This window comes from Mobula birostris, chromosome 3, assembly GCF_030028105.1.
Source record: "Mobula birostris isolate sMobBir1 chromosome 3, sMobBir1.hap1, whole genome shotgun sequence".
NCBI lineage: Eukaryota > Metazoa > Chordata > Chondrichthyes > Myliobatiformes > Myliobatidae > Mobula > Mobula birostris.
This window is the reverse complement of record NC_092372.1, coordinates 197,321,038-197,338,995: the sequence shown is the minus strand read 5'-3', so window position 1 is coordinate 197,338,995 and position 17,958 is coordinate 197,321,038. Positions and strand designations below refer to the sequence as shown.

The following is a 17,958-nucleotide window of genomic DNA, read 5'->3' as shown; positions in this document are numbered from 1 at the left end:
TTTAGAAAACAAAAAAAAAAATCTTCAAATGAAAAATATTAAAACACTTGATCAAAAGCACTTAGCCAAATACAACTGAAGTACTTATGATTTCATATTTGTCCCATGTCATTTTGAAATAACTACAGGTCCACAATCCCTTATCCGAAATCCTTGGGGCCAGTTGCATTTCAGAATTCAGAATTTTTCGGATACCAAAAACACATATGCTCAAGTCCCTTATTTAACCTCAGTGCAGTGGACTTTAGGACCCAGCGGCACACCAAACCTGCGCACATCCTCCCGTATACTTTAAATCATCTTTAGATTTCTTATAATACCCAATACAATGTAAATGCTATGTAAATAATTGTTATACTGTATTGTTTAGGGAATAATGACAAGAAGAAATTTTATTTCAAAAAAAAACATTCAATAAAACATAAAAATATACAGCTTCTAACGAACCGAATTAAACACATGGTAAACCACTTATTGGAATAAATGTAGAACATCACTGTCACTATAAAACTTCAATAACTTGTCTTTCTGTTTATTTAAATCATATACAGTGGTAGTTCCGACACTATTTTCTTCAGTAAGACGCCACACAGACACACCACGATCAAGCTTCTGCAATAACTCCACTGTCTGCATTATTGATAGCGAAGATTCCTTCTCTTTTTCTCATTGTTACCCATAGGAGTACCTGCAACTCTTTTTGACATTTTCACAGTGAAATTAAACAGTCAACAGTGAACAAAAAATATCAGTGAACAGCAAATGCACGTGTAACCAGTACGAGCGCTGTGCCACATCTGACGTCTGGCAGCCTCTGCTAGTGCTGCCACGTCACACTTGAGTGACGTCTGCTGTTGGCGAAAAAAAACTTCAGTTTTCAGAGCTTTTTGGATTTCAGAATTTCGGATAAAGGAATGTGCACCTGTACTACATTGTTATTGTATAGTTGAATGGTTTCTAAGTACTATACGATGAACTTTTGACCTCATAATCTACTTCATTGTGTTCTTGCACCTCATTGTCCACCAACACTGAGCTTCTCCGTAGGTGTTACTCTTCATTCTGTTATTGTTTGAGCTCATACTACCTCAACGTGATGCTGTAATGAATTAGTCTTTATGAAACATATTCAAGTTTTTCACTATTCTTGGATACATATAACAATAATAAACCAAGTTATAATTCATTGATACAATGCCAAATTTCCTTATTGAAGACAGCATACCAAGATGTACAGAAACAAGTTGGAATTAAAACACAGAAATGTGAAATCTTGGTTCGTCTCAAAAAGCACAATAGCAATGTAATCATGTAAAGCAGCACAAAGGCCCTTGATGTTCTAATGTGCAAATACACACAGCAAAACAAAGCACCTAATCATATTTTCACTGAGTGGTCACTTTATTTGGTATAGGAGTGTACTCAGTATGTTCTTCTGCTTTTGCAGGCCATCACTTCAAGGTTCAATGTTCTTGTTGTCACTGTTGTAACGCATTGTTATTTGAATTACAGTTACCTTCCTGGTGAGCTTGAACCAGTCTGGCCAATCTTCTCTGCCCTCTCTCATTTACAAGGTGTTTCCATCCACACAACTGGATGCTTATTGTTTTTCACACCATTCTCCGTTAGCTCTACAGACTCTTGTGCATGAAAATCCCAGGAGATCAGCAGTTTCTGTGATACTCAAACCACCCCATCTAGCACCAACAATCATTCCACAAAGTCAGATTTATTTCTTATTCTGATATTTGTTTCAGTCTAAACAACAACAACTGAACCTCTTAATCATGTTTATATGCTTTTATACATTTGAATTGCTGCCACAATTGTCTGATTAGGTATTTGAATTAATGAGTGATTAGATATTTGCATTAATGAGCAAACGTACGAAGTACCCAATATAGTGGCCACTGAGTGAAACGCTACTAATAGTAGGGAAGCTCAGAATGTTGAGCAAACAGTTATACCTCAGACTAACCATTCAGAAAAGAAAATAATTTACACGTAAGATTTAGACCCGATAATGAAAAAGGAAGTAAAACATACTTCCAGGAAGAAAAATTTTCAACTTGAAGGAAAGCCTGTAGGTGGTGCAATAAACAGTCTGCTGGATGAACTCATCGGGTCATGCAGTATCTGTAGGAGGAAAACAACTGTCGACGTTTCCAGCTGAAACCTTGCATGTGATAGTCCCATATGCCTGCTGCCCTCGCCCTTCATAGTTAAAGAGAATGTATATATAAAAGCTGTTCACTGTTGTTCACTTTAGCTAAAATGATATGTCTTTGAGAATAGAAAAGGGAATTACTGTTTAGGGTCATAAACACAAGAGATTCTGAAGATGTTGGAAATCTTGAGCAACACACAAGATGCTGGAGAAACTCAGCAAGTCAGGCATCACTGATGGAGGGGAGAAAGTCAACATTTTGGATTTCTGGAAAAGTAAAGTGCTTCCATTCCCCATTCTAGTTACACTCTCAGCTCTTTTTCTCACTTGCTCATCACCTCCTCCTGGTTACACAAATTCTTTTCTTTCTTCCATGGTCCACTGTCCCCTCCTATTAGATTCTTTCATCTTTAGCCCTTTACCTCTTCCACCTATCCCCTCTCCCTCACCAACCTTCCTTCCCCTTCACCTATCACCTTACAGCTTGTCACAAACAAGAAAGAGAACATCTGCAGATGCTGAAAATCCAAGCAACATACACAAAATGCTGGAGAAACTCAACAGGCCAGGTAGTATTTATGGAAGAGCCCACTGTCAATGCTTCAGGCCGAGACCCTTCATCAGGACTGATGAAGGGTCTTGGCCCGAACCTACCAGCTTGTACTCATTTCCTTCCCTGCAACTTATTTTGGCTTCTGCCTCCTATAGTTCCAATCCCGATAAAGGGTCTCAGCCCAAGATGTCCACTCCCCAAAAGAAGCTGCCTGAATTGCCAAGTTCCTTCAGTATTTTGTGTCTGTTGCTAATGTTCAGGATGGTAAATTAGGTATCAATTGAAGAGGCTCTTTTTTTTAAATCCTGAATGACACTGAATTACTCTATTGTTGGAATCATTTTCACCCTGGCAAGTGGATAATATTCCATCATACTCTATTGTCCACAAGGCTCAATTCAGTAAAGTTTTAATGTTGGAAGGCAAGTGATACGTAATGTGATTCCCAACCTCTGATCTGCTTTTGTAGCCATGGTACCTGTGAATTGTCCAAGTAAATTTCTAATTAATGGTGACCAATGGGACAACAATCACAGAGGGGTCCAGAAAGGAATGCCACAGAAAATCACATGTAGGTTGTAGGTTACTTTCTTACGATTTTCTGCCATAAATTTTTAACAGACTGTGTTTAATGTTCTCTTCGTTTTTCTGCATGCTGGAGAAGAATAGTTCATTACCAGAGCTGTTGCGAATGAACATCGTGCAATGATTGGAAGATTTCTCCATTTCTAGTAGGAAAGTCATTGAGAAACTCGTACACTTACGTTGTGAGAAAAGATTGATTAATTACCAATAACCATGAGTCTTCCTTTATGCAAGCAATGACTCCAACCATTAGACTGCTTTCCCCTCGACTTCTTCTCCACAAGCACCTTTTGAAATGATACTTTATCAGAAAACAGCAGGAACTGTCACTTTAACTTCACCTTAGGCTCGTGTTTTCCATCAAATGTCAAGTCACCATCAAGTTGAGTGATTCTAATGAAAACTAACTTGCACAGAAAATGCAGATAATGTTAGGCTCGGTAACAACTTCTTCCCCCAGGCTGTGAGACTTCTGAACAACACACTATTTATGACAACACCAATGGTATTATACTGTATGTTTAACTACAGTATTTGTTGTATATCTCATAAGACATGCTCTCTAATCCTGGCAAGTTTCCACTATCCACTACACCCTCACTAAAGTTTTTGTGTTCTCCCGAAAATGAGGCAAGCAGAACAGAACACAATACCGCATGTGTAAGCATCTGAACTTACTCTATTCTCAGAAACTTCTAAAAATGAGTTCATATTTTTCATTTACATTACTCATGTTTAAAACTCCTGTATTAAGCCATTGTCAATCTCAGCTCACACCAGTTCATTGATCAGCATTGCTACATCCAAATCCTAAATGGCACTTAATTAGAAATAGTAGAACATAATTGGTTAGTGGAAACTTGCTGCTTGCACTCAATAAACCAGCCATATGGGTAAGTAAACAAAACATTTTCCAGATCCATGGGCATCTACACTGATGACAGACAAGCTAATCCAAAATATTCACACCTTTACAACATTGAGGTTTTGCTCAATACTGTACTGGCATATGGCCGTGCAAAAAAATACCAGCAAAGCTAGAGAAAAATCCAACAGGCAACAACTGTTTTGTACATGATTTAAAAGTTAATGATAAAAGTCCCTTAACACAATACTCAAGCTACTAGAAAAATTATTCATATTTGAACAGACCAAGTTAAAAACAAAAATACTTTGAATTTTTTGGGTTCTTCATAGTCCTTCCATTCAACTCAAATAAATGGAATCAAACTTAGGCCATGTTCATCTAAGCATATTCCATTGTGTAAATACAGCACAAATGCAGCAAGTTTACTCTGTGCTGCAAAACTTAAGAAGAAAAACAAAAATTAAGCACAAAAAAATGCACATGGGAATCCCAAATTGGATGACACTGACATGTCTGCATCTTGGTACAGAATGGTGCTAACAAATCTCCAGGTTACTAAATTCTCAGGCTTCACTTCTCGATCCAGCTCAGTTTTGAATACAGTTTTAAGGGGAAGAAGTTTAAAGGGAACATCGGGAGGGCTTCTTCACACAGAGAGTGGTGGGAGTGTGGAATGAGCTGCCAGATGAAGTGGTAAATATGGGCTCACTTTTAACATTTAAGAAGAACTTGGGACAGGTACATGGATGAGAGATGTATGGAAGGATATGGTCCAGGTGCAGGTCACTGGGATTAGGCAGAAAAATGGTTCGGCACAGCCAAGAAGGGCCAAAGGCCTGTTTCTGTGCTGTAATGCAGACATCCCACCTCTCCCGGAAGTCTCCCGCATATTGATAACGGCTCCCTGATGCCCAGAAATTATATACAATATCCCGGAAATTGATTTTTTTGAGAGCCAGCGAGAGAGAGGGCGGGAGAGCCATGGCAGAGTGTTCCAAACAAAATAAAACGTACTTCATCCCAGACTACACTAAAGTGTACCCCTGCCTAATAGGGGTCAAAAATAATGACAGTGTTGCTCGCTGCACTGTTTGCAACAGTGACATTTCTATTGCCCATAGTGGGTTAAGACTGTAAAAGACATGTTGAGGTGAGTTTAACAGGTGTCATTCGTTCATTAGCATAGCTAACATTATTTAAACTAGCCGGCTAGCTGCTAAGGAGCTACTCTATTGCAGACATACCACCTCTCCCGGAAGTTCCTGGAGTCTCCCGCAAATTGATGATGCTACCTCCCTGAAATGAGTTTTTGCAGGGTGGGATGTCTGTGTAATGTTCTATGGTGTAATGAGGTAAATTCAAAGATTTTTATCCAATGATGGGCAAAGATAAGCTTTGAAATCATGTTGTAACAAGAGAATCTGCAAGTTGTGGCATTCACATTCTGTACACCACTGTCCCCTTGACTCTAATTGGACAAAGTTTCAAATAAATATTGTTAAGGAAGCTTTGACAGGAGGAGGCAGAGCAACATGCCAGGGCCATCTCAATGACCAAGCAGGGCCACTGGACTAATTGGGAGAACCTGGAAAAGAGGAAACTTAGCTGGTGTGACATCTGGGAGATGGCAGAATCTCAGCTAAGTTCAGTCATCAGAGCCACTTACGACCTCCTACCCACACCCCAGAACCTGAACCAGTGGTGGGGAGAAGACCCCGCTTACCCTCTTTGTCAAACACCTGGATCACTAAGGCACATTTTGGCAGGATGCACCATGAGCCTCATCCAGGGGCGGTACACTTGGCAGCATAACCAAGTTCTCAGACAGCCGGCATCAATCTTGGAACAGAGGCGAATCATCACAAATGCTCTCCCACAAACATCGGCAGGAAATATCCACATCACACGATTTGTACCAGCAGGCCAACCTCCAGGGCAGCATATAACATCAAAAGATGTAAGCATTCTGCAGGTTGCTTGGGATTGGAAAATGGACGTGGACCTGGAAAAAATGCTTGTGTTTCCCCCAGACACTGCGGCCAGACATGGTCCTGTGGTCCACAACAGCCAAGCTGGCATATGTTGTGGAATTGACAGTACCATGGGAAGATGGTGTTGAAGAAGCTTGAGAGGAAAAAGACCAAGTACTCTGAACTGGCAACTGAAGCTGCCCAGAATGGCTGGAAGACCAAAATTTTCCCTGTAGAAGTGGGATGCAGGGGATTCTTTGCTACACCTACAACCAGTCTACTGAAGAAGATCGGGGTGAGGGGTCACTCCCTCCAACAAGCAATCAAGTCCTTGTCAAACTCAGCAGAAGAAAACAGCAATTGAATTTCGATTAAAAGGAAAGACAACAACTGGGCTGCAAGATGAAGGCAGGAGGGTATGGAACTGAGGGGGGTGTATCTGGGACGCCAGGTAGCACCGTTGAGCCCTCTGGAGACGTTGCAGGCTTATCAACAAAATGTCAGAAAAGGAGGGTGCCCACCTGATGACCCCGATGACATACCTACCCTCCCTCCTTGTCACCACTCGAAGCCCACTGCCAACATCAAGGGTGCCCACTTACCCTAGGGATTGAAACATCAAGTCCTAATAGCTCTACTGCAGTATATTTTACAGATGGAACCTAGCAAATAGTGAAGAAAATGAATGAAACAAGTGGTGTCTCATCCTTGATAGTGCTGAATAAATATTTTTAGACTTACATTCATTGAGTTATTTTGCTTTCAATTTGTGTCTTGCAGATGGTGGAAAGACTTTGGGGACCCGGCCAGTGACACTTAAAAAATGATCTTTTCTAGTAAGGGTATTGATGCACTGGGTTCACCTGTTTCTAATCAGGTATCATTGAGGAGAGAATTTAGCAGTGTTTCTAATGAAATTGAAAGAGAAACTGGTCGCACTATTTATTGGAGATAATTACCAAGCACCTATGGAGCAGAAATCTTACTTCCCACTGAGCAGCCATGTATATTAACTTGAAAACCCTGTCTTGGGCATCACAGCAACAAAATCCGAAGTGACATAACTAGGCTCCCACAACCATGTCTTTGGCAATTACTCCAATAAAAGGCATCTTCACTTTGAGTTTCCACTATTTTTCTTTATCCAAGCTCCACGTTATACTTAAAGGTTAAATATTAAGGATAATCACTCTCAATTATTTTGTAATTTTTTTGGTTAAACCATTTATGAAGTTTGCAAATGAATGATCCTGGAAAAAGCTTACAATCGATATCATCCACTTGCTTGCATTCTTTATTGTTAGCAGCAGAGGAACATGCTCATCGGTTTGTGTCTATTCAGTTATATTCAGAATATGATTGGTTAATACATTGTTTTCCTCCATCTCGCAATAATTTAATAAATTCTTAGAATTTAAAAAAAATCAATTACTACCCACTTACAGATGAGAGTTAATTTCCAATTTCAAAAACACTTTGCAGAAGTATTTTGTACAGGTCCACTAAATTTACAAGACTATGTCCCCTAATCTTATGCTCCACAATCACTTAAAAAAATAGCTTTCTTTTATTTCCCTAACTTGAAAACCTTTACTAAATTACCCTCACTGAATTCCAGGCACTTGAATCATGTCACTTCCCCTTGCAGTAATATCTTCAAAGACCAAGTATCACTCTCCTCACTATGTTGTGCACTCCCCTCCATTGAAAGCAGATGTTTCTTAACTGGAACTGTCCTTAAATAATCATTCTATGCAAGGTCTGGCCCAGTCAGGGATTTAAATAGCTTGTGTTTGCACTCCTGTCCTTGAGACATAAAAGATAATACTTCTTTAGGTCCTTTGAGTACAAGTATCTATAGTCGAGACACAGACTCACTCAACCCATACTCAACAAATCTCAAAATTTCACTACATCTCTCTCCATTCCTTTTATGAAAGTGTTGTTCTCCCTTCCTCCCCACCCCAGTCCATAGTGCATTGTATCACACTGGCCTTTCATGAACCCATTACCCACAGAGGTCACCTACTTGAAAATGCTTCCAATCTCTATAACTATAAAGTGACAGCTTTGAATTTTCAAAAAATTGAGTCCTTTGTATACCCTACAATAGCAGCTGCATCTCAAAGAAGTTTTATTTGAGAAATTAGAAGAAATTTCAAATATTTTGCAATCATCCAATGACACCAAGAGCCTTCGTAAGAATTGCCACAGGGTACAATTAAGAGGTCCATTAATTGTCTAGTTTTGTCATCTTACCCAGTTAGTCATTAACTCAATATCAAACATTTATTCTGGTCCTTAACACAATGTGGATATCTTTTAAATCATTTCCTTTACTTCATTCTCTTACACTTATGTTCACCTTGGGAGCATGAGTGCCCCATAGCCTCTCTGCACAAAATTGAAAGTGTTCATTGATGTAGTGGTACAAAATTTGGATTTAGTTAATAAACAATCAGCAGAGATTTGTGAAAGGAATGTCATGTGTAACTGAAGGAATGATAATCTTTGATGAACCAAATCAAAGGACATCAACTGTTGCACATATAAAACGCTTATTTTGAAAAAATGGCCAGCTATTTTAAGAAACCAGGTAATGCTTCCATGGGGAAGAAATAAAAACTTCATATCAATGAAACACCATCAGTTTTAATATCACCAGCATATGTCTTGGAATTTGTTAACTTAGCAGCAGCAGAATGCAATACATATTTAAAAAATAAACCAATTACAGTAAGTCTAATAAAGTTAAATTAAAAACAGTGCAAAAATATATATTTTTTAGAACGTGGGCTCAATGTATATTTTGTAATCAGATGGCAGAGGCAAAGAAACAGTCCCTGAATCGCTGAGTGTGTGACTTCAGACTTCTGTATCTCCTTTCTGACTGTAACAATGAGAGAAGGGCTTGTCCTGGGCGAAGGAGTTCTTAAATAGTGGGTGCCGCCCTTCTGAGGCACTGTTCCTCGCAGATGTCTTGGATACTACGGAGGCTAGTACACAAGATAGAGCTGACTAATCTTACAACTTTCTGAAACTGCCTTCAATCTTGCGCAGTAGCCCCTCCCCCATCATACCAAACAGGGAAACAGTGGTAGCTCACCACAGCGGCAGAAGTTGATGTTGGAATAGCTATGTGCCTGACTATAGGGGAGAAAGCAGCACAAATATTTATTGAAAGGTATAATTATCTGGAAATGGGTAAAAGAAGCAAAAACAGTGATTAATTACTAGCCTAGTCTACTGATTATATGAGCATAGACAACAAGACAGTTATGCATTTTGAAGGGGAAAAAATTGCAAACAGCATAATCACAATTCTGAGGACAAGTCTCCCAGCCCAAAACGTCGACTGTACTTCTTCCGATTGGTGCTGTCTGGCCTGTTGCATTCACCAGCATTTTTTGTGTGTATTACAAGTCTTGAACGCCCACCTTATAAAAGATGTGCACATCTTTGAAAATGGCAAGGCAATGGATAGGGCATATAGAATAACAAGCTGTGTAAAAAATAAAATCAAAGTCATGATTGACTATTATGAATCACTGACTCAGCCCAACTGTTCGGATTACCGAATTTTAGGAACAAAACCCTAGAGTATACAAATATTTACCAGGAATCAAAATAAATGATCTATTCAGTTATTTGACAAGCTGTTCTTGTTTTCCATTAAGCAGCGGCAAAGGTGAAAATTAACAGAGGTGCATAAATAAAGGGTTCTGAGAGCATTTAATCCAAATTTGTTCCACTTGGCCACGGGGTTGAAAAGACAAGGTGGACAACAAAATCATTTCAATAATATAGGAAAATAACAAGACAAATTTATCAAGTAGATAAATCAATCAATATCTGAATATTTAGAAGTATTTTTCACCATTCAAAATTGTTTTATTCCATTTTTCACAGAATTCCAAGCATATTTATGATATTAGATTCTGCATATACTTACAGCCCTAAAACAAAGTGGTTAAATATAATAAAACACAAGTTCATCTGTTTATCATGCTGGAACCCCTATTTTTTGTTGTACATAGTTGACTGGGTTATGGTAATTGCACGTTACTGAGGCTCATACAAACCTATCTTTCTTCACCCAGTATCCAATGGAAAAAAAGGTTCCTTAAAATGACACATCTTCCCTTGACAGCATCAGCATTAAGTAGTTTCCTCCAAAAATGACTGAATGAGAAGAAACATGAAATTTATACTTGAACATGACTTGGCTTAAAATGAGGATTTGGGTTCAAACACTCTGCTTTACAGTAAAAAGTGAAAACATTTTAAGCACTGAAGTTCAATATTAGCTCCAAGATAGCTTTTTATTTAATTTTCTTCATTTAGCCACTTGTCTATAAAGATATGACAGTGTTTCTCCAGCATAAAGGTTATTAAAGATTATGTGGTTATACTGACCAGAAATAATCCAATCCAGCTGAATAACTGGTTTAAAAAGATACATTTACCCAGGCACCACATATCCATGCTGAGAGCATACAAATCGATTGCTGCTATCCAAATGAACTGCACTCTCTCTTATGAAGATCATACAGGGCCTTGTACTGATAAGAGTAATTAGATCAAGAATGCTCTAATCACAAACAAGAGAAAATCTGCAGTTGCTGGAAATCCAAGCAACACACACACAATGCTGAAAGGGGAGGAAGCAGGAAGACAGCAGGAGAGAAAAACACCTGCATGGATTAGTTGAACTGATTGCTTCTCCCTTTCGTACTTTTTCAGAATTTTTATAAATAATACTTTTAATATTAAGAGTTAAATGTTTTAATTTATGGAGTATCTGACTAACTTTTCAAGCTAGGTTCAAACCCAAAATTCACCTTGCCAATTTATATTTGGCAAAACCAAAAATGTAAATTTACAGTCAATTGCAAATGTAATGCCATTGTAATAAACAATCCATGATCATTTCATTCTCTATTTAAATGTTGCTACTTGGCATTTTACAATTGAAAACTTGATAGCTTTATCTGATTACTTAGAACTCAGCAAACTAATTCTCTCAATGGGTATTTTGTATACACCACAGTTGGCACCACTAGAAAATAACTTTCTAAGTTAAAATGAAGAGGCAAGAATTCATCCAATATCCTTGATCATTGATTTTGTCACACAAATGTTTCAAAATATACCTGTATTTAAAGACCTCAAAAATCCAGTGAACTTGCCATCATAGTTCAATAAGCAACATTGCCAGGCAAAATAAACTATTCTCTCAGAGTTGGAAACTGATGGTGAATTTGACAAATGGTGATAAAGTCTTTAACATAAAACAATAATTTATGGACCTGCTCTTATTGAGTTATATTTTCCCCCATCCATCCTTTCCCATTACAAAACTAGACAGTAAACCATTTAGGTAATCCTTATGGGCTAGTTTTTAATAGAGGGGCCATTTCATGATTGTTTTGTGCCCCCAAAAGACAGCCAATTTGACAATGACTATCAGAACAATTTGGGATATACAGAAAAGCAAAGATTGCTAGAATCACAAATCCAACTAATTTGGCCCCTTCTAGAATTTTTGAGAAGCTGTTTCACGTTCCTCCCAATTGCAATGTAGTCCCGTTTAGTCATGAACATCTCTAGCCACGTGTAAACACACTCAACCCCATTTCATAAAGGCCTCTGACTAAATTTTCATTAAACAAGGCAATGAAATGCAATAAAATTTTAATTCACTGTGTATTTCAAGCATAGGAACAGATGTTAAATTAACATCTGACAGCAAATGTGATGCACTAACATGCATGTTGGCACAAACATAGAACATTACAGCACAGTCTAGGCCATTCCACCAACAGTGTTACACCAACCTCTTAACCAATTTTAATCTAAGATCGATTACTGCTATACAACTGAACTGCACTCTCTCTCATGAAGATCCTACAGGGCCTTGTACTGATAGAGTGAATAGATCAAGAATGCTCTAATCACAAACAAGAGAAAATCTGCAGATGCAGGAAATCCAAACAACACACACAAAATGTTGGAGGAACTTCAGCCTCTGGAAGGTCTCTGCCTGAAATGTCCACTGTACTCTTTTCCATAGATGCTGTCCAGTCGACTGAGTTCCTCCAGCATTTTGTGTGTTGCTTCCCACTTACCCCTTTATTTTTTTTCTATCATCCATGTGCCTATCTAAGAGCTTTTATAAATGTCCATAATGTCATTTGCCACCCTGGCAGGGTGTTCCTCATACTCAACAGTACATTTTCAAAAAACTTGTCTATGACATTCCCCTATACATCCCACCAATCACCTCAAAATTATTCCAAGGTAGTGGTCATTTAAATGTTACCAAATTCCTCCTACTGCCCATAAAAAAAAATCAGCACTAAATTAACAAAACTTATTCAAAATAAACAATTACCATAATATCAGAATTAGCATTCTTTTTCCTTAAAGGCTGCAAATGACAAATCGATGGAGGTCGAGCATAAACTAATTACATAACTCCTTGTCTTCATTTATGCAAGTCCACTTTTTTTTTTAATTTGGAGGATAGAAATATTGGAAATAGTGTCTGCCTATTCAGTGATAGTGAAGTAATCTGCCGATATTACTTAAAAGGCCCACTGACAATTCACTTTCACTTCAAAAACAAGCTATGCCACTTTAAGGGCAATCTCGGCAGTACCTTCATCGTATTCACACTATGCACGAAGGAACACAGAGGGAAATAACTGACACCATTTGAAAAACTATTTGTCCCACGGCGAATGAATTTATCATTTTCCTTCTACCGATACGTATCTACTGCCGTTCCGAAAGTTAGGACCATTTTTGTTCCATTATCCTTTTAGGCAATCCATTTCCAAATACCGTAACACTCTGCTGCAAATTTAAGTGTTTTTTCCTCTCTCTCCCAAACATCTAACATCCACTTGTAGGAAATCACCCCCGAATTTCTTGAAGATAAACAGCAAAATACTTTTTTTCTTATTATAGTTGGATGATGACAACACTGAGTACTCCAACATTTTAAATTGCTTTTGGGTAGAAAAAAATTGCCTGCGATTCAGTTGCAAACAAAAAAAAATACCACTGGACAGTTCTTTGCTTGGGGAAGTGGAGTAAATATTACCTAAAGCTATCACTCTCTGTCATTAAACTGTCTCTTGTTCCCACTTATAAGCACAATTCACAAGGGGCTTGGGAGGATAGAAGACATGGAAGGCAATAGAGCGCCTGCAGTTCAACTGCATAATTACATCCGAGCCGCATCAGTACATTTCCACTGCAATTTCACAGACTAACTAGGAAGAGGGTGCTGGCGAACCAGACTACAGAAGACACTGCGCCATTTCTAGAACCTTCCATTGCAGATCAAGCCGCCGCCATTTTAATTAAGGGGAACCTCCAAAAATAAACTCATTTTATCTTATTCTCATCCTCCTACCAAGAAAAAAATACCACGACGTTTAAGTAATTAAGATGAGTCCAAGTGTCAACATTTCACTTTCATTGTTTTTAAAAACACAAAATTCGCCGCCCTATTGCGGTTGCAGTTAGGTTTCTGAATTTTTTTTTTAAATTGCTCCAACAACCGCAGCCTTGGATTTTGGACTAACAACGGTTAGTTTTTACCCTAAAACACGAAACTGCTTCACGCATGAATATTCCGACCAAGGCAGATGAATCGCGAGGATCCGTCTTAGATTTAAAGAGAAGGGATTCCACTCAGTTAAACGTTTCAGTTGAACGGAACTGAAACTGGAGAAAATCGTTTCAAAAGCATCAAGGAAGATTGTCGAAAGCTCCGATTCCAGTTTTAAAATAAAACACATAGATTAACTCGTCAACCCTCCCCTGCGCTAAGCCGAACAGACAAAAAAATTCTGGCACATTAATAGGTGTTATATTCCATCAAGAACGCGTTGATCTAAATTTAGATTCGATTTTTAAAGCGAGATATTTTATAGTTTAAAACAATCCCGAGGTGAAGTTTGCTGAAAGAATCTGTGTCCAGGCGCCGAATACTTTCGTGCTGTGCCTTTCCCGACATGTTTTGTTTGGCCACGATGTGACTCCCAGACCCGAATCTCCTTTTTATGGCAAAGCGGGAAAGACGGCGCAGAGACTCCGAGTGTCTCCCTATCAAAATCCCTTTAAATAAATTTCCACGTCTCTCTCCTCACTCACTCTCCCTCTCACACGCACACACCGACGGTCTCGATCGTATTTTCTGTGACAAAGTCTAACCAGGATAACGTCATGTTGTTACACTGTAGCAGATCATGTTGTCGCAAGTGGACAAACGTCAGGAGCTTACATACAAAAAATGGGCGGCTAAAGTAAAAGGAGACACGGCGAGCACCTCTTCTGTCATCTTTACAGTGTTTGGAGGTGGGAGAAATACTCACAGATATTCATAAAATAACCAGACTCTGACAACGACACAAACGGGGGCTAATTCAAAGCGCGGGTGATAGAGCGATTCGCCATCTCACGCAACTAAGAAAGAAACCCCGTTAAACATCTCTTCTGCCCATATTTAACCAAGTTGTGCATTTCGGGACTGCAAATAGTTAGGGAAACATAAAATTCAAACAAAAATAAAATATGCATTTTGTTTTGCAAAAATACATACACATACAAACGGGTCGGTGAGCCTTGTTTTCCCCCGATAGCTGTCGTTAACTCCGACTATTTAAGGAATTTTTTTTAAAAAAACACCAGATTGCGTCTTCTAATTTCTCACTTGAAAATTGCAATTTCAAACTAGGAATAATTAAATTAAAATTGGCAACATCTTTTTAAAAAAGACATTTGTTAAAATGCCACCAAAATAAACCCACTCCAGCGATGGGAGCCTTTGCTTGTAATATTCCACAAAGAAAGTGATAGGGAAAAAAATCTGCTTCTGTATTTATAAGCCTAACAATCATACAACTCATACCAAAATAAACTTGTAGGATGGGGAGAATATTAAAAGGAGAGAAAAGTGACGATCACGGTTCTCACTATGCCACCGTGGTTTAACCATGGACTTAAGATGCACTTGAGGCTGGTTTTATTAATTTTAATGAAACGCGAAGAGTTTAAAAAGCCTGTTTCCTCCATCTGAACGCAGAGCTGAAAGTACCGATCGGCTGCAAAGTCTGATCTCGTCACCAGTTTCTTCCCCCCCCCATCCCGATCTCCTCAAATTAACCCTGCAAAAAAGAGGAAGCAGAAAGGTGGGGTGGGGGTGGGAAGCGGTGCAATTGCCACCTTAATCTTTTCCCTCTCTTTCTATCTCTCTATTCCCCACCCGGCTTTCTCTTCTTTGCATTAATGCTGCGTGCATGCCGTGCGTGTGCTGTTAGTGCCACCATCTCTCAATTGACTTCTCCCTCCGTCTCTCTCACTTACCACTTACGTAGTTTTACTCGTCACAGATTACGGTGCGCTAGGAGTGGATGGCTGTGCTGATACGTAGCCGCCACGTCAAAAATATACACTGAGAGCGTCACCTACAGTCCCCTCAAACCAGCCGAGGCCGCAGCACTCGGCTCACGCGCACCCGCGATCGTTGCGCCGCCGCCGCCCCAACTCGACGCCGGATTGGATCCGGCCCCCAACGGCCCGGCCTTCCAAACCTCGCGAGAGCCGCCCCCTGCAGCCATTGGTCCGCGCAGCCTGCTTCTCGCGTTCTTGCTTCTAGTCCGCCTTCCCCTGCGCCGAGCCCGGATCTCATTTCTTTCTTCCTTTGGCACCGTTTCCATTGCGGGGGAAACCGAGCGACATGGTGGGGGGGGGTGCAAATGAAGATTTAGTGGGAAAGCCCCCCAAAATTCATTTTTTAATGCGTTTATTCAATTGTACTGTAAAATTTAGTCATTTGCTGTCGATGACTTCTATTCTGGTCAGCGGTGAGGTTAGGGACGCCGTAATGTCGGCGGTGCTTGAGGCATCTGTTTTTGTTTCTGCCTGATTGTTCGTGGCTGTGGTGCAAATTCTCTTCCCCACCCAGAATAAACGTTCATAAAAATTGATGTTTGCAATACCAAGTCCGAGATTTTTGCAATTCTTTATGTCCAGTGTTTTGAGTGGCGCGCGTTACTGTGACTGTTCAGCGCTTCTAGTTCTGCTTCAGCTTCAGTTTCAGCTTTTGCTGAATGGAGAGATTGGAGTTTCCCTTTGTTGAAACTTGGTATTTTAAAGCGTGACATTGAACCTCGCATAACACTGACACACTTCGAAATGTAGACGCCTCCACGTGGTAACGTGGTGTTAGTGAAGCTGCTGCAGTTACTGAATTAAGCCAAAATAAACTGTTGCCCTTCTTCCCATTTTTTTTTCTTTTGTTTTGGCGGTAGGGAAGGTAGGGTGGAAATAAACAATTATGTTTCAGGCTTCTTATTTCAACTACACCAAATACAAAATCAGAAAAGATGCTTATTCGAAACAATGCTCAACCGATTAGGCAATACATGGAAAAAGAAAAAGTTAGCATTTCATGATGTAAACCTTTTGTCAGGAGTTGGCAGAAACTGAAAACATCTGCATTTATTTTTAAATGGTATTGAAAACCAGGAGGCCATGCATTGGGAGTATACGAGTTCTGTGGGCAGCAGCAATAGGAGTGTGGCACTTCAAAACCTTTTACCTGCCCACACCTGTCTCATCTGCCGAAGAATTTTCTGCCATACATTGACTTCATCAGATATTTCAAAACCCAAAAAAGCAAGGTGTTATCCTTGATGCTAGACCGTTGAAAAAGATTCTGTGCTGATAGACCTCGTATGTTTCCATCTGATCACTTGGTATTTTAAATTAAATGCAGCAGGTCAAGTGTATTTAATCTTGCCGGCAATAAACCACCTATCTCAATATACATTTTCACCATCCTGATTTTTTTAATGTACCCCTATCGTGCAGGGGTTCTTGTTCAGGGTAATCAAAACACTGTGAATATGAAATTAAACCAATGTAAGATTGTTTTGTGCAGCTATGTTACATATAAAAATTGCATTTAATTCTGATTGATACAGCATAGGAACAAACCCTGTGTACATGTGGTCTGTTTCCCTCCATACCCAACCTGTTAATGTGCCTTTCTGGAGGGCTTTAAGCATCGTTTCATTATCAACTTCAACTGCCTCCCTTGACAATGTGGTTGACTATGCACCTCTGTGATTTTTTTAAAAAAAAAACATACCTCCTAAGTTTGCTTTAAATTGTCCCTTAAAAGTTCTCCCTCTGCCATTTCCACTTGGTGGGTAAAAGACTCTACTTGCCTGATCTATGCTTTAAATAATTTTATATACTCCTTTCACACCTCCACTCACCCTCCAAAGAAAATAAGCCAAGCTTCTCCAAACTCTCCTCATAACAAATATTCTCTCAGCCATGCAGCATGCTCATAAACCTCTCCTGCAGTCTCTCAACATCCTGCAATGTGGAGACCAAAATTGCTCATAATGCTCCAAATGTGACTTCCAATCAATGAAGACCAAATGCCTTCTTTACAACTTGGCACTTCCAGGGAGTTACTGACTTGCAACCCAAGGTGCTTTATGTAGATAAATAAACCACCAAAGGCTCTGCAATCACTACATATTTTTCTCTGGCAGTTGACCTCCCAAAGTGAAATCCTGTACTGGGCTGGATTAAACCGATTATTCTGCACATAATGCATGTTCATACACTTTTGGCCAATACAAAACTTAAATCTAATCAACATACACAAAATACTGGAGGAACTCAGCAAGCTAGCAGCATCTGTGGAAAAGAGTAAACAGTCAATATTTTGGGCCGAAACCCTTCATCGGTACTAGAAAAAAAGATGAGAAGGTGGAAGAGGGGA

At 39.4% G+C, this 17,958-nt stretch overlaps 1 protein-coding gene across 4 annotated transcripts in view; it reads right to left on the bottom strand.

Moving 5' to 3' along the window:
* LOC140195525 (cAMP-responsive element modulator-like) overlaps positions 1 to 15,624 on the bottom strand; it is a 78,162-nt gene extending 62,538 nt beyond the window's left edge. The window contains exon 1 of one of the 4 annotated variants that reach the window (XM_072253990.1): positions 15,522 to 15,624. The gene's annotated coding sequence lies outside the window, so the exon portion shown is untranslated. Of the gene's footprint in view, positions 1 to 14,530; positions 14,624 to 15,521 lie in introns of those variants that run through there. The other 3 variants (XM_072253989.1, XM_072253991.1, XM_072253992.1) reach the window with 3 other exon arrangements.
* Positions 15,625 to 17,958: the final 2,334 nt, after the last annotated feature.